The sequence below is a fragment of the Salmo salar genome, chromosome 19, assembly GCF_965601325.2.
Source record: "Salmo salar chromosome 19, fSalSal1, whole genome shotgun sequence".
In the NCBI taxonomy this organism is placed as follows: Eukaryota; Metazoa; Chordata; class Actinopteri; order Salmoniformes; family Salmonidae; genus Salmo; species Salmo salar.
Genome location: NC_138309.1, coordinates 78,459,914 through 78,485,703, shown reverse-complemented (window position 1 = coordinate 78,485,703; position 25,790 = coordinate 78,459,914). Strand labels below are relative to the sequence as shown.

At 44.6% G+C, this 25,790-nt stretch overlaps 1 protein-coding gene across 1 annotated transcript in view; it reads right to left on the bottom strand.

Annotated features, from left to right (window-relative positions):
* LOC106579582 (sodium channel protein type 3 subunit alpha) overlaps positions 1–24,195 on the bottom strand; it is a 190,486-nt gene extending 166,291 nt beyond the window's left edge. The window contains exon 1 of the mRNA XM_082965985.1: positions 23,750–24,195. The gene's annotated coding sequence lies outside the window, so the exon portion shown is untranslated. The remainder of the gene's footprint in view (positions 1–23,749) is intronic.
* Between the last annotated feature and the right edge of the window lie 1,595 nt (positions 24,196–25,790).

Here is a 25,790-nt window from a genome sequence, read left to right as displayed (position 1 = left end):
TCTTATCCACAGAGACATACAATTAGTGCATTCATCTTAAAATAGCTAGGTGAGACAGCAACACATCACAATTGTATTAAGTATATTTTCCCTCAACAAAGTATTTATCTGCAGTGCTAGTAGGAAAAGACAACTGTGACCCGACCAAATTCACATAGAAATATGAGTTATAGATCTGTTATTCTCATCGAAAGCAAGTCTAAGAAGCGGCAGATATGTTCCATGTGCCCTATTTATATTCTTACCGTTCTTAAATTTATTTTGTTTTGTCTTTTACTTTCGGTTTTGTACACCGGCTTCAAACAGCTGACAATGCATAATTATTTTTATGAAAAATATATTTCACAGTACAATGATAGTACAATGATTCTCTACACCCCTCAAACTCAACTCTGGACCTGGGACACCAGGTGTGTGCAATTAATTATCAGGTAGAACAGAAAACCAGCAGGTTCCGGACCTCGTAAGGTAGGAGTTGAGTACCCCTGGTCTACACTACACTATACTTGCTTGTTTTGTCACATATACTGCAATTAGGCAAAGTATTCTAATTTGAACAACCAGGAAATGGTGGAGCGATTTCTGCATAGTACACCTTTAAGATACTCTTCAAAGAGGTAGAGTTGAAGATGTTTTCACATGCCTTCCCTGTGGCTCAGTTGGTAGAGCATGGTGTTTGCAACGCCAGCATGGTGTGTGCAATGCCAGGGTTGTGGGTTTGATTCCCACGGGGGGCCAGTACAAAAAAATAAAAAAAATATGCATGAAATGAAATGTATGCATTCACTACTGTAAGTCGCTCTGGATAAGAGTGTCTGCTAAATGACTAAAATGTAAATGTAAGATGAGCAGGGACTCCACTGTCATAGCTTCAAGGGGAAGCTGGTTCCACTATTGGGGTGCCAGGACAGAGAAGAGCTTTGACTGGGCTGAGCAGGACCTGCCCTGCTGTAGGAGTGGGAGAGCCAAGAGACCAGAGGTTTGAGAATAGCCTGGAGGTAAGGAGGGGCAGTTCCCCTTGCTGCTCTGTAGGCAAGCACCAGGGTCTTGAAGATGACGCGAGCTTCGACTGGAAGCCAGTGGAGTGTGCAGAGAAGTGGGGTAGCATTAGGAAGGTTGAACACCAGGCAGGCTGTGGCATTCTTGATAAGTTGCAGGGGTTTGATGGCACAAGTGGTGAGAGCCCAGCCAACAGAGAGTTGCAGTAGTCTAGACAGGAGGAGCCTGGATTAGGACCTGCCCTGCTTCCGTTGTGAGGAAAGGTCGTACTCTACGGATGTTGTAGAGCAGTGGTTCCCAAATGTTTTATAGTCCCGTACCCCTTCAAACATTCAACCTCCAGCTGCGTACCCCCTCTAGCACTCTCAAATGTTGTTTTTTGCCATCATTGCCACACACAGACTATACGATACATTTATTAAACATAAGAATGAGTTTTTGTCATAACCCGGCTCGTGAGAAGAGACAAAGAGCTCTTATAGGACCAGGGCACAAATAATAATATAATAATAATCAATACATTTGCTCTTTATTTAACCATCTTACATATAAAACCTTATTTGTTCATCGAAAATTGTGAATAACTCACCACAGGTTAATGAGAAGGGTGTGCTTGAAAGGATGCACATAACTCTGCAATGTTGGGTTGTATTGGAGAGAGTCTGTCTTAAATAATTTTCCACACACAGTCTGTGCCTGTATTTAGTTTTCATGCTAGTGAGGGCCGAGAATCCACTCACACATAGGTACGTGGTTGCAAAGGGCATCAGTGTCTTAACAGCGGGATTTGCCAAGGCAGGATACTCTGAGCACAGCCCAATCCAGAAATCTGCCACTGGCTTCTGATTAAATTACATTTTCAAAGAACCGGTTATTTCAATTTCGATGAGGCTCTCTTGTTCAGATATCGGTAAGTGGACTGGAGACAGGGCATGAAAGGGATAACAAATCCAGTTGTTTGTGTCATCCGTTTCGGGAAAGTCCTGTGTAATTGCACACCCAACTCACTCAGGTTCTTCGCTATGTCATTTGACATTGTCCATAAGCTAAAGTTCATTTGCACACAAAAAATCATACAATGATGGAAAGACCTGTGTGTTGTCCTTGTTAATGCAGACAGAGAGGAGCTCCAACTTCTTAATCATAGCCTCAATTTTGTCCCGCACATTGAATATAGTTGCGGAGAGTCCCTGTAATCCCAGATTCAGATCATTCAGGCGAGAAAAAACATTAGCCAGACAGGCCAGTCGTGTGAGAAACTTGTCATCATGTGAAAAGGATGGTCAGTAAAGAAAACTTTAAGCTCGTCTCTCAATACAAAAAAACGGGTCAATAATTTGCCCCTTGATAACCAGCGCACTTCTTTATGTTGTAAAAGTGTGACATGGTCGCTGCCCATATCATTGCCTAGTGCAGAAAATACACAAGAGTTCAGGGACCTTGCTTTAACAAAGTGAACCATTTTCACTGTAATGTCCAAAACGTCTTTCAAGCTGTCAGGCATTACCTTGGCAGCAAGAGCCTCTCGGTGGATGCTGCAGTGTACCCAAGTGGCGTTGGGAGTAACTGCTTGCACGTGCGTCACCACTCCACTATGTCTCCTTGTCATGGCCATCAGTACAGATACCAACATGAGCAGCAGCTATGTTTGGTTAAATACGGACCGTTAGTGGAATTCCCACGAGAGGGTAACGGTTAATGTGATTGGATGTTAATTATTTGACGAGGCTACCTGTATTTGTGTTTTTATTTTTGCTGAACAGTAGATGGTTTCATTTTATTTTGGGCTGTGAAATGAGGCTACTCAGGCGAGAGAAAAAAACTCACCCGAATGTATAGCCCCATTGGAATTTTTGTAAATATATTTTTTGAATGTGAATCACATTTTTATTTGGCGTACCCCCGACAGCATTGCGCGTACCCCAGTTTGGGAATACCTGTTGTAGAGCATGAACCTGCAGGAGCAAGTCCCTTTTCTGATGTTTGGAGAGAACAACAGGTTGTTGTCCAGGGTCACGCCAAAGTTCTTTGCACTCTGGGAGGGGAAGACCGTGGAGTTGTCAACCATGATGCAGAGGTCTTGGAAAGGGCAGGCCTCCAAGTGCAGCTCCATTTTGTCAAGATTGAGCTTGAAGTGGTGGGCCGACATCAAAGCTGAGATGTTTGCCACGCATGCAGGGATGAGTGTCACCACCTGAGTAGTTGAGTGCCATGTGAGGAGTATGACAGAGCCAAGAGACTTGGTGTATAGAGAAGGCCTAGAACCGAGCCCTGGGGGACACCAGTAGTGAGAGCACGTGGTGCAGACACAGATCCTCTCCACGTCACCTGGTAGGAGAAACCTGCCAGGTAGGATGCAATCCAGGAGTGTGCAGAGCCTGAGACGCCCATCCCTGAGAGGGTGGAGAGCAGGATCTGATGGTTCACGGTGTAGAAGGCAGCAGATAGATCTAGGAAGATGAGAACAGAGGAGAGAAAGTCAGCGTTGGCAGAGCGGACAGCCTCTGAGTCGCCTTGAAGCCTGACTGGTTAGGGTCAAGAAGATGGTTCTGAGAGAGATAATGAGAGAGTTGGTCAGAGACAGCACACTCAAGTGTTTTAGAAAGAAAAAAAAGAGGGGATATCAGTCTGCAGCGGTTGATGTCAGAGGAGTCGAGTGTTGGTTTCTTAATAAGGAAGGGAGTGACTCTGGCCATCTTGAAGTCAGAGGGGACAAAGCCAGTGGTCAGGGATGAGTTGATGAGGGAAGAGAGGAATGAGAGGTCTCCAGAGAAGGGAGGAGGAGATGGGGTGCAGTGGGCAGGTTGTTGGGCGGCCGGACATCACTAGTTGCAGGATTTCATCTAGAGAAAGACGGGAGAAAGAGGTCAAGGCATGGGGTAATTCTGTGTGAGTGGGATCAGTGGGCTCAGTAGACTGAGTGAATGAGGAGCAGATGTCATCAGTGTCAGAGAAGGAGGAGGGAAGGGAAAGAGCTGGAGGATTAAGGCTGGAGGACAAAGTGGAATAGAGTTTGGAGGGAGAAGCTTGAAATTAAGAGTGATAGAAAGGGGCTTTAGCAGCAGATACAGAGGAAGAGAAGGCAGAGAGGAGGGAGTGGAAGGATGATAGGTCCTCCGGACGTTTAGTTTTCCTCCGTTTCCATTCAGCTGCCCACAGCCCTATTCTGTTAGCACACAGTCAGATACGGAGTGGGAAGGGAAGGTTGAGCCAGCTAGGAGGAAAGGGGACAGTGAGAGTCAGTTGATGCGGAAAGGGAGGAGAATAGGGTCGAAAAGGTAGTCAAAAGACAAAAAAAGAGAAGGATTTAGCAGAAAGGAAAGGGGATAGGATAGAAGAGGAGAGAGTCCTGGGAGAGGGAGAGTGAATATTGCGGAGGCGCATGACCATCTGGGTAGGAGCTGAGTGGGTAGGGTTGGAGGAGAGATGAGAGAAAAGTAAACAACGTACTGATTAGAGACATGGAGATGGGTTGCAGTGAGATTAGTAAGTGAACAGCCTCTAGTGAAGATGATGTCCAGCATATTGCCTGCCTTGTGAGTGGGAGGTGACTGAGAAAGGGTGAGGTCAAAAGAGGAAAAGGAGTAGAAAGAGGTGGAAGGAAATGAATTGAAGTCAGGTGTTGGGAGGTCAAAGTCACCCAGTACGATGAGTGGTGAGCCAGTGTCGGGAAATGAGCTTATCGAGGTGTCAAGCTCATTGCGGAATTCTTCAAGGGCACCTAGTGGACGATACATGACAACAATGTTAAGCTTGAGTGGACATGTGACAGTGGCTGTATGGAATTCCAATTAGGAGATGAGAGAGGGGGAAAATAGAAAATCTCCACAAATGAGTAGACCTGTGCCACCACTGCAACGACCAGATGCTCTCGGGCTATGAGAGAACACACAGTCAAATGATGAGAGAGCAGCTGGAGTTGCAGTGTTCTCTGGGGAAATCCATGTCTCTGTCAGGTCCAAAAAGTGTAGAGACTGAAGAACAATATACTGTAGGCTGAGATTAACTCAGCTTTAATGACCGCAATTCGTCAGTTCCAAATGTTGCCGGAGACTAGGGATTCCACATGGGTTGTGCACGCAGGGTACACTAAATTAGATGGGTTGCAGCAACGAGGTGGAGAGCGTCTGTAAAACCTTCAGGGAGAGGAGCGAACTAGGATAGAAAACACACACATACTTGGCAAAGCTACAAAAGAGCAAAATGAGATCATCTGAAAGTAACTAGGTAAGATACTCAAGTGAGAGAGTGGAGCCTTCCTCTTTCCTTCCACCAATAACGCTGCAGAGCAACTCGGCAGTGCCACTTGACAATACTGCCGCTTACAGATGCTTCTGAAAAAAAACAGGGGATACTGAAGTACTAGCACTAATTGCCTAGCAGAGGTGAAAGACACACCTCCCAGGTAGGTTCAGAAGTTCTCAAACCTCAAGGTCAGAAGAAATGCTGAGTTGTAATTCTTCCCTCCTAATCAGAAGTAAAGCCTCTGTTTCACTGTTTCACACACAGGAGTAGGTCAACTCATTGTCTGACAGCACATTGGGGAGGGTGTCAATTGATACACAAACAATAACTGTACTGTATACTGTAGGTACTACCACCTACTTACAGTCTTGCCTTTGTCTTGTCATGTATGTTTGTACTTTGTTGTATTTTGTTGCAAATTAATCAAATTGGAAATCAAATTTCCCTATTTAAAATTAATATTATATTCTGCACATCTATCTGATGACGACATGCTCTAAAATACTTCATTGTAAAAAAGAAAAACACACCAAAAAATCCCTGACTTGATTGCCGTCATGGAAAAAAACACAGGTTGTAATATGGTTGTTATCCAACATCTATACAACCAGACAAACAAACTGTTTAAACAACCCAAAAATGACCAAATGCCAAATGTTAGACTTTGGGATGAGCAAGCAGTGGAATACTCCAGCAATCCTGTTATTAATATCTCATCCAGAGGCAGTGGCAGGCCTGGGTGTTGGCCAGTGATCATGGAATGGGAGGATTAATAGGTGGTGTATTAGCCGTGTGTGTGTGTGTGTGTGTGTGTGTGTGTGTGTGTGTGTGTGTGTGTGTGTGTGTGTGTGTGTGTGTGTGTGTGTGTGTGTGTGTGTGTGTGTGTGTGTGTGTGTGTGTGTGTGTGTGTGCGTTCATGCCAATGTGTGTCCGTGTCCGTGTGTGTTAACTGAGTCATTAAGGTCGCCTGCCTTCTGACTGACTGACAGGGACATTCACAGCTCAGGGGGGCGGCTTGGGCTTCGCCGCAGCTTACTTTGGTTAAACATGTGAGACATCCATCTCGCTCTAAAGTAATGACCGCTGTCAGAGTGGGAAACAAGTACAGTAAATAATGAAGACCACCTGAGCAGATGGTTGGGTTGCGGTTGATTTCCATCTGAAATCTATACTCTGTATGGTCAGATCCGCTCGGGTGGCAACATGTAGGCAACATTTAAAAGAACATTAAAGCAACACTTATCAAAGATGTCTCCACATGTCAGGACTGGAAACAATAGAATGGGAGGACTCGACAAACAAGAGAGAATAATTAAAAATACACTAAGGGTTGACTAGATTAAGCCTAGTCCTTGACAAAAAAATCCTAGCCAATGGAAAATCCATTGAAATAACTTTTAGTGCGGGACAAAGCTTATTCTATGTCTGGGAAACCAGTACCATGTGTGGTGTTGTTCAGATTAAATTCCATTAAATTCTTGGAAAATAATAACATTTAGTTTCACACCATTTTATGGTGATATGAATGCTGCCACATAATTGTGCTCTGGTTAATTTGACAGTTATTGACAAATTTCGAGAGGGTGAATGTGCTAAGAGGTGAAAACACTAGAATGAAAAATGAGGTGAATCGCAACATTAGAAAACACAGCGTCTCAGTCAATCCCCAGCCAGTGTGTGTGTGTGAGAGAGAGAGAGAGAGAGAGAGAGAGAGAGAGAGAGAGAGAGAAAGTAGAGAAAGACAGAGTGCTTTTTGGTGAAAGTCCCTCATTGACTCAAGGATGGGTGAGGCGTGAGGCATGAGGCTAAGGGTACCCCCTAAACTGGACACCATTGACTCTATGAGGTGTGGGGCGTGAGGGGGGCTTGTCAGCAGGTTGTGAGGTGTCAGCAGGTGGGCCTGTCCATATGGATGTTCTGTCTGTAGTGGTGCCTGATTTGAAAGTTCTGTCTGCCTGCCGATCTAGATGTCTGTCTGTCTGTCTGTCTGTCTGTCTGTCTGTCTGTCTGTCTGTCTGTCTGTCTGTCTGTCTGTCTGTCTGTCTGTCTGTCTGTCTGTCTGTCTGTCTGTCTGTCTGTCTGTCTGTCTGTCTGTCTGTCTGTCTGTCTGTCTGTTGTTGAAAGTCATTGGGTCAGTCTTTCCTGGGTTTGGCCCTAGCTCCAGCCTTATATCCTCAGCCTTATAACCTGGACTTCCATCTCGCCTGTTGAAGTGCTTCGCTGCTTCGCTGCTTCGCTGCTCAGCTATCACTTTTCTTTGATTCCCCCGCCTAAAGATTATCAACCAGCAGCTCGCCACCACCTGTGTCCTGTGCCTTTCAGGACGGTGTTGTTTCAGCCACTCTCGCACCATGCCAGGCCAAAGCCAACCATGAGTTATCCCAGGACCCCCGTGGTGGACAAGTAAACTCTGATATTATTAGACTCCCTGTTAGACGCCCCTGCTAGCTAAATAACACACACACACACACACACACACACACACACACACACACACACACACACATACACACACAGTTGCTGGTGTCAGTTGGAGTACAGTGACAGGTGTCATTCAGGTTGGAGGAGTCATGCATCGAGCATACTCTCATTGTCCGGTGTCATAGGCTCTGTTCCAATACAACAGCGGACCTTTCGCAATGGAACACAACGTGGTCTGTTCCAATAACAGCACTAGCATATAACTTAGAACGCATGCTCAATACATTGCCTATTCCAAGTGTACATGGTATGTTAGTATGGACAATGGCCATTGTCTCACTGATTCTTATCCACATGCCTTAGGAGTCTCTTTTAAATTATACACTAATTGGCAGTGAGGTAAAAGCCTACCCATTGGTTAAAAAGAAGAATAAAATGATGGGCTCCAACAAAACTGTCCAGTTAAGACTGTAAAAGTGAGAGATTTAACTGTCTAGGTCCAATTTTCAGTTTGGCTATATACACTATAAACACAAAAGCCAAATTAGTGGATTCAACTATTTCAGCCACACCCGTTGCTGACAGGTGTATAAAATCGAGCACACAGCCATGCAATCTCCATACACAAACATTGTGAGTAGAATGTCCCATACTGAAGAGCTCAGTGACTTTCAACGTGGCACCGGCATAGGAATGCCACCTTTCCAACCATTCAGTTCCTCAAATTTCTGCCCTGCTAGAGCTGCGCCGGTCAACTGTAAGTGCTTTTATTATGAAGTGGAAACGTCTAGAAGTAACAACGGCTCAGCCGCAAAGTGCTAGGCCACATAAGCTCAAAGAACGGGACCACCGAGTGCTGAAGCACTTGGCGCGTAAAAATCGCCTGCCTCTGTTACAACACTCACTACCGATTTCCAAACTGCCTCTGGAAGCAACGTCAGCACAAGAACTGTTCGTCGGAAGCTTCATGAAATGGGTTTCCATGGACGAGCAGTCGCACACAAGCCAAAGATCACCATGCACAATGCCAAGCATTGGCTGGAGTGGTGTAAAGCTCTCAGCCATTGGACTCTGGAGCAGTGGAAACACATTCTCTGGAGTGATGAATCACGCTTCACCATCTGTCAGTCCGACAGACGAATCTGGGTTTGGAGAACGCTACCTGCGCCAATGCATAGTGCCAACTGTAAAGTTTGGTGGAGGAGGAATAATGGTCTGGGGCTGTTTTTCATGGTTCGGCCTAGGCCCTTTAGTTCCAGTGAAGGGAAATATTGACGCTACAGCATACAATGACATTCTAGAAGATTCTGTGCTTCCAACTTTATGGCAACAGTTTGGGGAAGGCCCTTTCCTGTTTCAGCATGACAATGCCCCTGTGCACAAAGCAAGGTCCGTACAGAAATGGTTTGTCGAGATTGGTGTGGAAAAACTTGACTGGACTGCACAGAGCCCTGACCTCAACTCCATCGAACACCTTTGAGATGAAAATGGAACGCTAACTGCGAGCCAGGCCTAATCACCCAACATCCGTGTCCTACCTCACAAATGCCCTTGTGGCTGAATGGAAGCAAGTCCCCGCAGCAATGTTCCAAAATCTAGTTGAAAGCCTTCCCAGAAGAGTGGAGGCTATTATAGCAGCAAAGGGGGGACCAACTCCATATCAATGCCCATGATTTTTGAATGAGATGTTCGACGAGCAGGTGTCCACATACTTTTGGTCATGTAGTGTATATATTCCCTCCATTTTCTTCACTCTTCTTGGCATCTCTCTCTCTCTCTCTCTCTCGCTCTCTCATCGTCCAGGCAGCTACAGTGATACATCTAATCAGACTGTCAGTTAGGAAACGCTGATAGAATTATTTCAAATCCATAATCTCCTTCCTGTCCACAGATGGTAGTTTACAGCAGTTTATATTTTTTCCTTTGGCATGCCACATTTGGTTAGAAAAAATCTATGTCTATGGTGCTGCTTCAGACTTAGGCCTAGGTTGCAGTTTGCAATACCTGGACTAAAACATCCCAAAAACAGCTTTACGTTTGTAACAATATAGTGTATGATACACAATTCCGAAGCTCTTAATGAACTGCAAAAAAGCAACAGAAAATCAACAAATCAGATATTGAGCCCTTTTTAAGACAATTGGTCACATATAGTGCTTTTATGAGGCCTTCCCTGCATCGCAGAATGCTGTACTAATTAATGAGGAGAAATGGCTCTCAGACTCCCACACATAGACTACCTGTAGCTCAGTATTTAGCAGAGTGCTCCGCTTAAGCCTTCACTGCACAGTATGTGTTCTTCATTATAAACTGGCTGATTTGAGCCTTGAATGCTGATTGGCTGACAGCCATGGTATATCAGACCGTATACCACAGGTATGACAAAACATTTAATTATACTGGTCTAATTATGTTGGTAACCATTTTATAATAGCAATAAGGCACCTCGGGGGTTTGTGATATATGGCCAATATACCACGACTAAGGACTGTGTCCAGCCACTCCGTGTTGTGTCGTGCTTAAGAACAGCCTTTAGCCGTGGTATACTGGCCGTATACCACACTCCCTCGGGCCTTATTGCTTAATTTGACATCAATGTTCAGGTTCATTTTAATTTAGCTTGAAAAGAGGTCAGAAAGGATTGGTCGTTTTTGATAGTTTGTCTTAATTTTCAGTGTGTGGCGTCCACACTCCACAGTCAATCAGTTCTAATTCCACAGATATGGATACCATGAGAGCTATATGAATCATTGTTCAGCGTTCCCTGTCTTTGCCAATTACTTGTGCAGCCTTGAACGTCAACTAGGCAGCAGAGTGATAGTGTAATGGGCAGAAACCCTGTCACCCCTCTGCTCTTGTTCAGGGTGAGTCTCCACTCACCATCACAGTGTTTACTGAGCTACGGGGGAAACATTGAGATCAAATTCTCTGCCAACGTGAGCAAAGTTCAGACTCTACAGTAGACAGATGGGGAGGGGGGAAAATGGCTTATGGCTTGGGGGTAGAAGCTGTTAAGGAGCCTTTTGGTCCGAGACTTGGTGATCCGGTACAGCTTGCCGTACAGTAGTGTAGCAGAGAGAACAGTCTATGACTTGGGTGAATGGAGTCTTTGACAATTCTTTGGGCCTTCCTCTGTCACCGCCTAGTATATTGGTCCTGGATGTCAGGAAGCTCGGCCCAAGTGATGTACTGGGCCGTACGCACTACTCTCTGTAGCGCTTTGCGGTCAGATGCCGAGCAGTTGCCATACCAGGTGGTGATGCAACTGGTCAGGATGCTCTCGATGGTGCAGCTGTAGAACATTTTGAGAATCCAGGGACCCATGCCAGATCTTTTCAGTCTCCTGAGGGGGAAAAGGTGTTGTCGTGCCCTCTTCACGACTGTCTTGGTGTGTTTGGACCATGATAGTTTGTTGGTGATGTGGACACCAATGAACTTGAAACTCTCGACCCCATACACTTTGACAGAGCACTATGTGTTGTAAGTGAAGCGGCACAGCATTCCCCCCTTTTGATTTTGTCCTCTTTGATATCCTTAAGGCATTCTCTTGATAGAATGTGTATGTCATAACAAACCACCCACTTCCACTTTTAAGGAAATTCATAATCCCCTTCATTAGAAATGATTAAATTGTCCATCTTAGTAATAATGTTTTAGTAATAATTCCCCCGAGGCTAAAATGAGGCCTACTGAGTCCATGTCGAATCAAAACAAAGCTCCCTGCTAGTTAGTTCTGTTCATTTCCTATGCATAACATTGTTACACATAGTCAAACACATAGCCACTACATACAGATAAAATACAAAAACTACTGCTACTGACATATTTAGAGTTGGTAATAGCCGAAAAATACAGGAATTTCAAACCCCAACCCTACATTTGACCTAATATGTGCATATTTGAGACAAAGCAACAGCACAGGAAGCTTTGCCTTTGCCTAAATTCAACAAACTCTGTTTTGGCCCTGTTCTGGTCCTAAAATGACATGATCTTGATCATCCTAATAGCCTTTACATTGATTCGCTCCCTTTCCGTCTGTTTTATGGATGCAGAATTGCCTCACGCTCTTGCGACCCACTTAGATTCATCTTGTTTGAATCCTCTCCTCCCCACCTTGTCACAGTAGTTTCCTGCTAAAAGAGCAGTGTAGCCTCTTTAATAGAACTCAGGGCTTGATAAAGCTCATGCACTGTCATGAGGCTCGGTCTCATGCTTTTTTTCTGTTTTTCTCCTCATTACTGTCTTTTTTGGGTTGTTCAATCTACTCCAATCTGGTTTTATGTATGTCTTGACTTGTCGTTTTCATCTGTACTTTCAATACATTTGTACCGGATCAGCCTTGTGTTAAAAATACACGCGCATGTGCACACACACACACACACACACACACACACACACACACACACACACACACACACACACACACACACTCACACACACACACACACACACACACACACACACACACACACACACACACACACACACACACACACACACACACACAGGACATCATACCCAACTGGGCAAAAACTGTCAATAAGAATGTGGTCTTAACTGACTTGCCTAGTTAAATAGAGGTAAAAAATTAAATAAAAAAGAACTGTTGCGCTTTTCTACAGGATCTGTCTTTTCTAGTATTGAAGTCTGCCAACCTCAGCACGGCCTGTGCTTGTCAGACATGGGAAAGAGCTTGACAAAACACTGTTGGAGCGCAGCGCATCTAGCTACTACAAGTGTGATGGCCATAATTCCCCTGAGGCTACTGCCGACATAGACCCGGGTGGATGCCAGAATCAGTGTGTGTATAATTCATAATGTATCCAAACTGGCTTCCAAAAATAGCTGTCTCCTCTCCTGTACAATGGATGCAATGTCACAATCTACGGAGAGATATGTACAGTGTCTCCTCCTTCCGTGTCTGCCACATTTGACTTTGTTCAAAGTATGTACTGAATGATCAAATCAAATTGTATTTGTCACATGCGCCGAATACAACAGGTGTAGACCTTACAGTGAAATGCTTCCTTAAAAGCTCATAACCAACTATGCAGTTTTAAGAAAAGAGTTAAGAAAATATTTACTAGATAAACTAAAGTAAAAAATAAAAAAGTAACAATCAAATAACAATAACAAGGCTATATACAGGGGGTACCAGTACCGAGTACAGGTACCGGGTACAGGTTAGCCAAGGTAATTGAGGTAATATGTACATGTAGGTAGGGGTAAAGTGACTAATATGTAAAACATCCCTCCTTTGCTCTTCTTAACCCTCAAATCTCCTTTAATTTCTGAAAAGATAAACTGATAGAGATACGTGTGGTGAAATATCCAATTAACTAAATACTCCATTCCAAAATAAATATCCTTTTGAAAAGGACCTATCTGAAGGGAAACCACAACTAGTAAAGGAGCTGAGGATATCAGATAGTAGAACACTAAAGTCACAAGGGCATCCTGTCTGTAAACCAGTGATGTATAGCCTCAAAGCTAAGTGCCACCTCTACTCCGCATTTTAACTTGGTTTAAACATCAAGATGGGTACCTAGGAATGATCTACTGACGAGAGAAACTGTTGAAACCTCAAGGACAGCTTTTTGATTCACTCCAACAAGATATTTGTCAGTGGCGAATAAAAATCTCCACTTATCTTCTTTTTATTTTGTTGGCATTCTGTAAGGTAAACCACACAGGGATTCAGACAATGGACTTCCTCTGTGGAATTGCATTTATTGCTGCGTCTTATGTTTATGTGTCATCAACATTCTTTTATAGACTGGGTGGTTCGAGCCCTGAATGCTGATTGGCTGACAGCCGTGGTATATCAGACCGTATACCACAGGTATGACAAAACATTTATTTTTACTGCTCTAATTATGTTGATAACCAGTTTATAATAGCAATAAGGTACCTCTGGGGTTTGTGGTATATGGCCAATTTACCACGGCTAAGGACTGCATCCATGCACACCGCGTTGTGTCGTGCGTAAGAACAGCCCTTAGCCATGGTATATTGGCCACATACCACACCCCCTCGGGCCTTATTGCTTAATTATAGTGCCTTTGAGCGTTATCAATGCCACAAATCTCCAACTCATTCTTGTAAGGTCATACCGCGCTTGAACCCTTCTGACTGAATGCTGGTCGGCCTGCAAATCTCAAATGAAAAGGCAGGGGACTTAGATTGCTGTTACTGCTGGTGAGATTTGGTCATCTCCCAAAGCCTTTACATTCTCAAACCAGTTAGAACAGTGGTAGCACATATCTTTCTGTCTGACCACCAGTATTTATTCAGTCCTGGGCTATTTATTCAGTCCTGGGCTCTTATGTCATGACTGAGTTAATCAAAACTCTCAAATACTAATTCCACTTGTACACACAATCATAAAGACCTACTGATATCATCTCATGAGACTGTATTAGACTCATATTGTCTCATGGGACGAAGCGAAATATAATCTTGTGCTATATGACTAACCTTACTCTGAATACAGCATTTAAACACTGCTACTCTGGTCAAAAGGGGCCATTCCATAACAAGTTATGAATCACTTTTCTTTGTCCCTTGACAAAGGCTTGTCTCCTCAAAAGGACTTGGGAAGCTGCGTGATCAATATGCACTGAACAAAAATACAAACGCAACATGTAGTGTTGGTCCCATGTTTCATGAGCTGAAATAATAGATCTCAGAAATGTTACATATGCACAAAACAGTATTTCTCTCAAATGTTGGGCACACATTTGTTTACATCCCTGTTAGTGAGCATTTCTCCTTTGCCAAGTAAATCCATCCATCTGTCAGGTGTGGCATATCAAGAAGCTGATTAAACAGTGTCATCATTACACAGGTGTACCTTGTGCTGGGGACAATAAAAGGCCACTCTAAAATGTGCTGTTTTGTCACACAACACAATGCCACAGATGTTTCAAGTTTTGAGGGAGCATGCAATTGGCATGCTGACTGCAGGAATGTCCACCAGAGCTGTTGGCAGATACGCACACCTGTGCCCCATCATTAGGGCACACCTGGACTTCATCACTATCCTGATTACTCCCCCTTTATCTAGCACTCCCTAGCATCACTATTCAGGCAGAATTGATTCTGTGTTCATGTCAAGACGCTGCTCTTGGTTTGTATCGCGCTATGTTTATTATTATTATTAAACTCACCACCTGCTTCCTGACTCCCAGTGTCATCGTTACAGAATTCTGGCTTTACAAATGAAAGCAGCAGGGAATCAGGACATTCCCAGATGATTGGTGAACAGGGACACCTATTTCACCAACACCACGACCAGCTGGCGCAACTGGGGATGGCTATGGGTGAGGTTTTCCGCGTTCTTCAATGTCTCGACATTACCCGAGGGACGTCACTTCCAACTAGCGATGGATTTTCTATCACAAGTCGAACCAGCACCCCAGCCCATCCAGCAGTCCGCCCAGGTCAGCGATGCCCATTTGTCCCTCCCGGACAAATATGACATGGCTTTCTATTCCAGTGCTCCCTCTATTTCGCTCATCAGACGGGAGCCCCCACCACTGAGAGGTCCAACGTTGCCACGGTTATTTCTCTGCTGACCGGACGGACGTAGGAGTGAGCTACGGCTGTCTGGGAGAGGGGGCACTGGCTTCCTATGAGGGATTCAAGGCTCTGTTCAGAGGAGTCTTCGATCATCCACCGGAGGGCAGAGAGGGGAGGTGAGCGCCTACTCCAGCTACGGTAGGATGGCCAGACCGATGCGGAGTATGTCCTCACCTTCCGGACCGTGGCACTCTCCAGTTGATGGAATGAACCGGCACTCAACACCATATTCGGAAGAGGACTGTGCAAAGAGGTGCAGACCGAATTGGCATGCCGATACTACACCCTCTCCTTTAATGCACTCATCGCGATGGCCATCTGTCTGGATAACCTATACCAGGAGTGTCGGCACCCCCATCGCCTCTCTCCCTCCTTCCTTGACCATTCTGTATCAGAGCCTAACTCCATGGAGGTAGGAGCCACATGCCTCCCCGTGGCTGAGCGATGCCATAGGAGACAGCTAGGGCTCTGTCCCTATTGTGGTCAAGAGGGGCACCAGCTTCAATGGTGTCCGGTACGTTCCAACCCAGGGTCCACGAGAGCATGAGTATTCCATCATCACTTTCCACCAAACCCTTTTTAGTATCGATTTCACTAGTTGGCTGTCCCTCATCTACTATTTCTACAACTCTAGTGGATTCTGGTGCCACGGGAATTTTATTGACCAGGTCTTTGCCGCCTCCCTGAACATCACCTTATACCTGCTCTCCTCCCCGGTTCAAGTGCAAGATAATGGACCACTGTGATCTGGGACTATCACACACATCACAACACCATGCACCCTCACTGTGGAGTCCATACATCAAGAAAGCATTCCCTTCATCATCAGTGCACCCATACAAAAGATAGACCTCCCATGTCTCCAACGCCATAACCCCACCATCTCATGGTCGAGGATGACAATCACGGACTGGGCACCCGAATGCCAGAGGACCTGCTTTCCCTTCCCCTATGGTTCCACATTGGTTGAGAGTCCTGTGGTTGCCCTTCAGCCCAACATCCCGGAGGTATACCAACACATGCGGGAGGTTCTTTCCAAAACCCGTGGCAACTGTCTCCCTCCTCTCCCCTGGGACTGTGCCATCGACCTGCTTTCAGGCTCTGCGCCCCTGTGCAGCCGCATCTACCCTCTGTTAATGGCTGAAACGAAGGCTACGGATGAGTACATCCATGAGGCCCTCCAACAAGGTTTCGTCCACGTCCCCTTTGTTGGCAGGCTTCTTCTTTGTGGCAAAGAAGGATGGAGGGTTACACCCATGCATTGATTACAGATGTTTGAATGCCATCACCACTAATTACCATTACCCTCTCCCGTTGGTCCTGGCAGCGATCAAACAGCTCCACGGGGCCCACTTAAAAAAAAAAAAGTAACCCAATTGTAAGTGTGTAGTGCCTACAATCCTATCTGGGAAGGGGGAAGAATGGTTGACATTTTTCAGCACGGTGTCCAACGACAAGGTAATCCACAAAAATGTTATCCATGTGCATATGACTCAGAGAAACTGTCTCCTGCAGAGAGGAACTATGACTTCGGCGATCGGGAGCTCCTGGCGGTGAAGTTGGCATTAGAGGTGTGGAGACACTGGCTGGAGGGTGCCAAGGACCCATTTCTCATCCTCACCGACCATCGGAACCTGGAGTACATACAGACAGCGAGGCGGCTGAACCCACTCCAAGCAAGGTGGGCCCTTTTTTTCACTAGATTTGACTTCAATCTGACATATCGCCCAGGTTCAAAGAACACCAAAGCCGATATCCCATCTCTATGATTCGGGAGAGGTTCCTTCCCTGAGTGCACCCATAATCCTGCCATCGAGTCATAGGCACCGTGGTCTGAGACGTACATGTGGACATTCGCCAGGCCTTGGCGAGGGAACCTGCCCCCACTACCTGTCCTCCTGAGCACATCTACATTCCCACGGGGATAAGGGATTGGCTGCTGACCTGGGCGAACACAGCTGTCATCGCTGGACATCCAGGTATCACCCGCACTATCAATCCTTCTCCAAAAAGTACTGGTGGCTCGCAGGACACCACTTGCTACGTCAACTCCTGTTCCGTATGTGCCCAAACTAAATCTCCCCGGCATGTTCCAGCTGGGAAACTCCTTCCCGTGCCTAGCCCCCTGGTCTCATCTGTCCATTGATTTTGTCACTGATCTCCCCTCTGATGGTTTCACCACCATTTTGGTGGTTGTGGACAGATTCTCTAAATCCTGCCGTTTTATCCCTCTCTCTGGTCGCCCTATGGCTCTCCAGACTGTTCCATCAGGCCATCCGGCACTATGGCCTTCCAGAGGACATCGTCTCCGACTGTGGCACCCAATTACCGTCACGGGTATGGAAAGCCTTCATGGAGAACCTGGGGGTCACGGTCAGCCTCACTTCTGGGTACCAGCCTCAGTCTAACGGGCAGGTGGAGCGGATAAACTAGGAGCTGGGGAGGTTTTTGAGGAGTCACTGCCAGGACCGGCAGGGGGAGTGGGCCTGATTCCTTCCCTGGGCGGAGTACGCTCAGAATTCATTGCGTCACTCCTCCACCAGGCTGACTCCTTTCCAGTGTTATCAGCCAGCCCTAGCTCTGAACCCCGAGCCAGACCGAAGCCTCTGCGGTGGACGAGTGGTTCAGGCGCGCAGACGAGGTTTGGAATGACGCCCACGTGATGCTCTGCCACCAGAAAGAGCAAGCAGATCACCACTGTAGTGAGGCTCCCATGTTCCATCCTGGTGATTGCGTCTGGCTCTACACCAGAAACTTCCCACTCCGCCTGCCCTGTAAGAAGCTGAGCCCCCTGTTTGTAGGGCCATTCAAGGTCCTCCGGAGGGTCAATGAGGTAACGTATAGATTATAGCTCCCACTAATTACCGAATCTCACCCTCTTTTCATGTTTCCCTCAGGCCAGTGGTTTCTGGTCCCCTGGCTGAATCCGTCCCCTATGACGGGGGGGTACTGTCACGTCTACTCCCGCCCCGGTGCTCAACATCGCCGGTTTACTAACCACCGGTCCTGGCAACCCATCATTACACACACACACCTGGCAATCCACATTATGCACACCTGCTCCCCATCGTGTGGCATACCTGGACTATCCTGATTACTCCCATTTATCTAGCATCATCCTTCAGGCAGTGTTGGTTCTGTGTTCATTTCCAGACGCTTCTCTTGTTTTGTATCGCTCTGTGTTCATTATTAAACTCACCACCTGCATCTGACTCCCAGCGTCATCGTTACATCCAAATTGAGCGGTCGGCCATGTTCCCAGGGGGAACCATTAGAGATTACTGCCTGGCCATTGGCTAATCAGCGTTCTTAGCCACAGAGAGCTTGGTTCAAACGGGACCCAGTGGTGTGGAGGCTGTGCTTTGACAAAGTGGTTATATCCTACCTGTTTGGCCCTGTCCGGGGGTTTCATCGGCTGGGGCCACAGTGTCTCCTGACCCCTCCTGTCTCAGCCTCCAGTATTTATGCTGCAGTAGTTTATGTGTCGGGGGCTAGGGTCAGTCTGTCACATCTGGAGTATTTCTCTTGTCTTTTCCGGTGTCCTGTGTGAATTTAAATATGCTCTCTCTAATTCTCTCTTTCTCTTTCTTTCTTTCTCTCTCGGAGGACCTGAGCCCTAGGACCATGCCTCAGGACTACCTGGCTTGATGACTCCTTGCTGTCCCCAGTTCACCTGGCCGTGCTGCTGCTCCAGTTCCAACTGTTCTGCCTGCAGCTATGGAACCCTGACCTGTTCACCGGACGTGCTACCTGTCCCAGACCTGCTGTTTTCAACTCTCTAGAGACAGCAGGAGCGGTAGAGATACTCTCAAAGATCGGCTATGAAAAAGCCAACTGACACTTACTCTTGTGTTACTGACCTGTTGCACCCTCGACAACTACTATGATTATTATTATTTGACAATGCTGGTCATTTATGAACATTTGAACATCTAGGCCATGTGCTGTTATAATCTCCACCCGGCACAGCCAGAAGAGGACTGGCCACCCCTCATAGGCTGGTTCCTCTCTAGGTTTCTTCCTAGGTTTTGGCCTTTCTAGGGAGTTTTTCCTAGCCACCGTGCTTCTACACCTGCATTGCTTGCTGTTTGGGGTTTTAGGCTGGGTTTCTGTACAGCACTTTGTGATATCAGCTGATGTAAGAAGGGCTATATAAATACATTTGATTTGATAACTAAACTTAGGCTGCAGACAAATCCCTTGACATAGGGGTCATCTCAGACAAACAAGATGGGTATCAAAGTCATCCTTTAAACCATTCCTCATATCAACCCCCTGAGGCTCCTCCAGAAGGCACATGTCAAAACACTGACACACTCTTTGGGCTTTAAATGGGTCTCTTTAAGCGCTTGTTTATTGGCCGCCCAAAGGGGTTATTACAGCAGAGCAACAAAGATAGAGGGGGTTGAAAGACAAGGTGTTTTTTACAATCGTTTCCCTAGTGATTAGTGACAGGTCAACAGTGCAATGGCACCACCACGATTGGTGTGGGTTACACCACACACCAACGCGATTGTGTAGCCTGAAGGCAAAATTGCAGAGGGGAAAATGCTTAAATCCATTTCAAATAAATCTATATATGCAAATGCAGTTCTTGGTATGGCACATTGCTAATTCTAGCAATGAGAGTTGTGAAGAAAGATCTGCTGACAGCTTGTTTAACCTACATGACCCAGAGCAACTGAAGTCAGTACATCATACAGATGTAGGATCTTAATTTGATAACCTTGTTGCAGGAGAATTTTCCCACAATGCAGTAAATGTAAAACCTGAAGTGTATTTGAGGTTTGAAATGGCTTTTCTAAAGTTTAATTTCCACTTTGAAATTTCAGACTTTATTTTCCCTTATAAAAGACATATCAACCGCAACAAATGTCCATTAGTTATAATTCACATTTCCTGTTGCTGCAGGATTTTTTTTCCTGCTGTAGGAGACTGGCTCAAATTAAGATCCTACATCTGTATGGCTATAGCAGCCAACGAAGGGCTCACAGTGTACCAAAAGTAAAGTCAGACCTATAGTTTGAGGCATACATCTGGGCATCTGTGAACTACCAAGATAAATATTTATACACTCCACCAGAATAAAAATAGTCCTAACAAGAGGAAAGATTCCTTTCTTCCTGTTAGAGGAAATACAAGAAAGGCATAACAAAAAACAAGCAGTCCGATAAATCACAGAAATAATGTCTGTATTCACACAGAGAATACCATGAGCTGCAAAACAAATAATGAAACCATGGTCATCAGTGGTGTCTGCTAGTAGTCATGGTGGTATCTGCTAGTAGAAAGTCATGGCTTGCTTTGCTTTAGCAAAACAGACGCTGGTCATGTCAGAATTACGAGGATTATGTTTCTACCATTGAAACAAACAAACAAATACATGTGGGATACAATGTTTCAAAACAACTAGGCCTGGTCTGCTGCCATGTAGTCTATCCAGAAGTCTTGATATTTTACCCAGAAATCAGTTAATCTGAGCTTGACATGTGGTTGGATTGATACAGACACAAATCTTGGAAGGTAGGCCTACTGTACCAACACAGTCCTTTTCATTTTCTGTAATTATACAAGATTTGATTATAATTGTAATGACTCTCTCTTTAAAAATGTAATTACCCCAAAAAGGGAAATTGTGGATACCTCAAGGTATCAAGCTTGGTAAAAGACCTTTGAGCAGGTTATATTATATACCTTTTCAGAGATTCTATGACTGGGAGATGTAATGCGGACATGCCCATTCTGTGATTGACTGGACTCCTTTGCGTCGCCACATTTATAGCATGGCACACTGAAGCGTTTGGAAAAAAACAATAGGGACCCTGATGAAACCTCCCCATAGGCTATAGCCCTTGTGTAGGCTTTAGACAAACAAGAGGCAAAAATTATAAGTGAAATCCATTTGTAGTGTTAAATAACAATGAAATTGGAGTATGAGAATGCATTTGCCCTCATTTATTTCCCTCTCACAATGCTGGGGGTCGATAAGAACACAAGTTGAGAGAACATTCCAGATGCACCTATTGCTGATAATAACAAGACTTCAAATGAGAAAAGCTTTTGCTTAGACTCATAACTATGAATTCATAACTATCTCTCTATATATACACACAAACAGTCAAGTGAGGCAGCGTGAGTTGTGGATGTCTTGCCAAAGGCGTTGATGATGTTTTGACAGTTTTATGCAAATACAAAGGCTGTTAATCATGCGCAACCCCATAGCAAGCATGCATGTGCCTGGTATTTTATATAACCGACAGACCCCCTCATAGCACAGTCAGAGGCTCCACTTCTGGATACCTGACTTAGGGGAACATGGTGTGGGTTTGGAGGAATACAAGCAAAAGCTTCAGCCATAACATCGATCTGATGTGTGGTATGATGTCACCTTAGTGGAGAATGCTCTAGACATAGCAAATCCAAACATGTTGCACATTTCTGTTTTAATGTTGAAATGTCTTATGTAAGTGCTGTGTCATTATGTGCTATTTTCACCAAATAAATAGAAATCATGGACATTAATATGGAGTTGGTCGCCCCTTCACTATTAAAGCAGTTTAATAGCCTCCACTCTTCTGGGAAGGCTTTCCACTAGATGTTGGAACATTGCTGCGGGGATTTGCTTCCATTCAGCCACAATAGCCTTAGTAAGTTCGGGCACTGATGTTGGGCGATTAGGCCTGGCTCACAGTCGGTGTTCCAATTCATCCCAAAGGTGTTCGATGTGGTTGAAGTCAGGGATCTGTGCAAGCCAAACAAGTTCTTCCACACTGATCTCGACAAACAGTTTCTGTATGGACCTCGCTTTGTGCATGGGGACATTGTCATGCTGAAACAGGAAAAGGCCGTCCCAAAACTGTTGCCACAAAGTTGGAAACACAGAATCGTCTAGAATGTCATTGTATGCTGTAGCGTTAAGATTTCCCTTCACTGGAACTAAAGGGCCTTGCCCGAACCATGAAAAATAGCCCCAGACCATTATTCCTCCTCCACCAAACTTCAGTTGGCACTATGCTTTGGGGCAGGTAGCCAAACCCACATTCATCCTTCGAACTGCCATATGGTGAAGCGTGAATCATCTGTGTATATATATATATATATACACACTAGCCTATATCTTATTCATGTTTTTAAATAAATATATATTCATATCTATATATAATTATGTTTTTAACATTAATCAGTTATTGTATTTGTATTATTTTTGTACTGATTAAAATCTGTTATTTTGAAGCTGTTGAAGCAAATTATTTTGGCAAGTGCAGTAGATAAAACATCATTTAAACTTTAAAGGGTTTTAACCTAGTACGAGATTCGACTTTAACCGAATCCCACGTTACTTGTCTTGACTTTCAGGACCTTGGACAAGAGCACAGCGGTTCGCGTCGCCTGGAAAACCACCGCGCGACAGCTTCCGCGTCTACTTAGCCAACTACACACACCTCGAAAGGTCAGTTATTCGGGAGAACAGCTCGCTGGTACATTGAACAAACATCTCAGTGTCACGGCTTTTGAACTGCGATGGCACTCTCAGATCTAGGCTACCCTGGCTATTGCATGCGAGGCATAGCCTGCAGACACCTGTTGTCCATTATTATAAGTTGTCTTGGCGGTGTATCCAATGCTGCTTTTAGTTGATGTTTTCTGATGTTAAAACGTATTTTAATACTGTAACCTATATATAAATTGGAATCACTCTTTGGATCACATAAAGACCCCCCCCCCCCCAAAAAAAAAAACATGCTGAAGGGGCAAAGTGTAACACAAACCTAACCAACACAAATCCTAACCTATTTTTTGGTGCCAAATGTGAACAGAAAAACCATGACACCGTCATCGCTTTGAAGACTTGAACCTTTTGTTCTACTCCCGTGCCCTTATCATTTCAACCCATGTAATCAACCAAAGAGTGCTTCTAAACATGATTACCAAGTGGAGAAACTAATCCCCGTGCTCGCGGCACGTTGATTTCCTAACAACATATTCAAAGCATTAAGGGTTGCGCATTTTCGAAAACCCTTTCCCAAATGAACATTATTACAACTTAAACAACTAGTAGCCAAGTCTATAATCTTTAAACCGTAAATGAAAGCACAAGTTGTTTCACCACTTCATATGCCAAGTCAACTGTGTAAAAAAGGATTTTTAAAAACAACGCAACATATGAATTTAAGTCTTAAACTGTAATGAAAAAGCTCAATTATCGTAGCCTAAGTATAATTTCCATGAATTATATCCCATATATGATATTCATTAGCCTATTTGAAAATATGAAATACCCTATTGGCCCCTCCAAAAGGTTAAAATTAGGCTAACAGACAACGTAAATCAATAGACGCCTATTTAGTTAACCATAGCCTACACTTTAGCTGAATTGTACAGGTTAAATGGGCTATGTTTAGTTAAAGAAAAAGCGTAGGGCCAGTAGGAATCTAATGACATATTTTGATGAGGTTAGGTACCGGCACTGGACAGCAAAGGAAGATGAAAATGGGCTACTTACATGTGAAACTCCTTTATTTACAGCATTGCGTCCCCCAGTCTACTTCAATACATTTGGGCATTTCCATCCACTAGAAGAGATAAGGCCATGTCGAACACTCTTTACACAATTCCAAACAATCCGAAATACCTTATTTGAAAAGTGTTATAATTAATTCGAAGATAGAATTTGTTTTGTTAATGCAAGGTGCACCCAATGATTCGAAAAAAACGCGCGTATTCTACCAGTTGTTAACCCAACTCATTATTAGGCATATTTTTAACGGTTCTGAGTTGACCGATTTATATTTTATTGCACTTTCCAATAAATAGACTCCAAATAAATTATTTAATATGCTCCGTGCAGAAAGTCGTTGTCCACACAGCTGTTGATTTAGTCCAAGTAGTCTATAACAACTTTACGCGCGACGGTTTACCGCAAGAAGCGTCGGTGAGAGATTCTGTAACCTGTCACGGAAAACGAGTCCGGACCATTTGATTGCCCTTGAGCCGCGAAGTGAGGAAGTCAAACGTTCAGAGGTAACGCCTACTCCCATTTGTCTGTGCTGTGTTCTTCAGGAGGGCATAAGGCTAATAAAGTTATAGTGGAGCATGCAATAATAGGTTAATAAGTTTAAATAATGTAGAGATGGAATGAGGATGAGCAAGAAAGTCTGGATAATGAAACAGTTTTATTAAAAAGTCCTTATGATGAGTCTGTAATCCTCCTAGCTTCAGACGTGTCACAAAAAGCACATTGCGCTTTTAAATAGCCGACAGTTGAAATATAGGCGTAGCGCTATAAGATTTAAAGGGTTAGGCCATTTGATTGATCTTGAATATTATTATTAACTCATCTATTAGTGAGTGTATGCCTCATCCTGATGGAGACTGTATAGTGACTTGTGGAATCTGTTTCCTGATATAATTAGCTAGCTTAATTTTTCTTCAGGAAGTTAACATTAGGACCAATGTTGTTTTGAAAAACTAGACTCGCGGATTATGAGGCCAATCAGGATTATGACGTTTTCATGGGAACAAAACGTTTGTTTTAATCTTGGGTTGATTTAACGTAGCGCTATAGTTTATCCTTAATGGTTAGAACAACATGAGTCAATAATACAATATTCTATAAAGTTCGACCACCCATGTGGGTAGCCTATAATGCAGGGCTCTCCAACCCTGTTCCTGGAGAGATACCATCCTATAGGTTTTCACTCCAACCCTAATCTAGCGCAACTGAGTCTGCTAATTAGTTGGTTGATAAGATTAATCAGGTTAGTTACAACTGGGGTTGGAGATAAAACGTAGAGGAGAGTAGCTCCCGGGAACCGGGTTGGAGAGCCCTGCTATGTGTGTCGATGCCTTGTGGCCTGCGTTTATACAGGCATTCAAATTCTAATCTTTTGCTTCACGAATTGGTCTTTTGACCAATCAGATCAGCTTTGAAAAATATCTGATGTGAAAAGATCTAATGTGATTGGTTAAAAACCAATTAGTGAGGAAAAAAAGATCAGATTTGGATTGACTGTCTAAACCCAGCCCTAGAGTATCAACACCATTGAAATGTATTCCAAACCTGGGTTCATTACCCCCTCTGCTGGTAAAGAGTAAGAACAGCCTGTTGTAAATTGCACTGACAAGTAAGTATACAATACAGTAGGCCTACGAGTCAGCATCACTGCCACCCTGGTCCTAAGAGGCTGGCGAGTCATCTGCAAAACGGAGATACTTAGCCTATATCACATGGAAGTCATAATTAATCAACTTGGTAAATAATTTTAATAAGCATTTCTCTATGGCTGGCCATACTTTCCTCCTGGCTACCCCAACCCCGGCCAACAGCTCCGCACCCCCCGCAGCTACTTGCCCAAGCCTCCCCAGCTTCTCCTTCACCCAAATCCAGATAGCAGATGTTCTGAAAGAGCTGCAAAACCTGGACCCATACAAATCAGCTGGGCTAGACAATCTGGACCATCTCTTTCTAAAATGATCTGCCGCCATTGTTGCAACCCCTATTACCAGTCTGTTCAACCTCTCTTTCCTATCGTCCGAGATCCCTA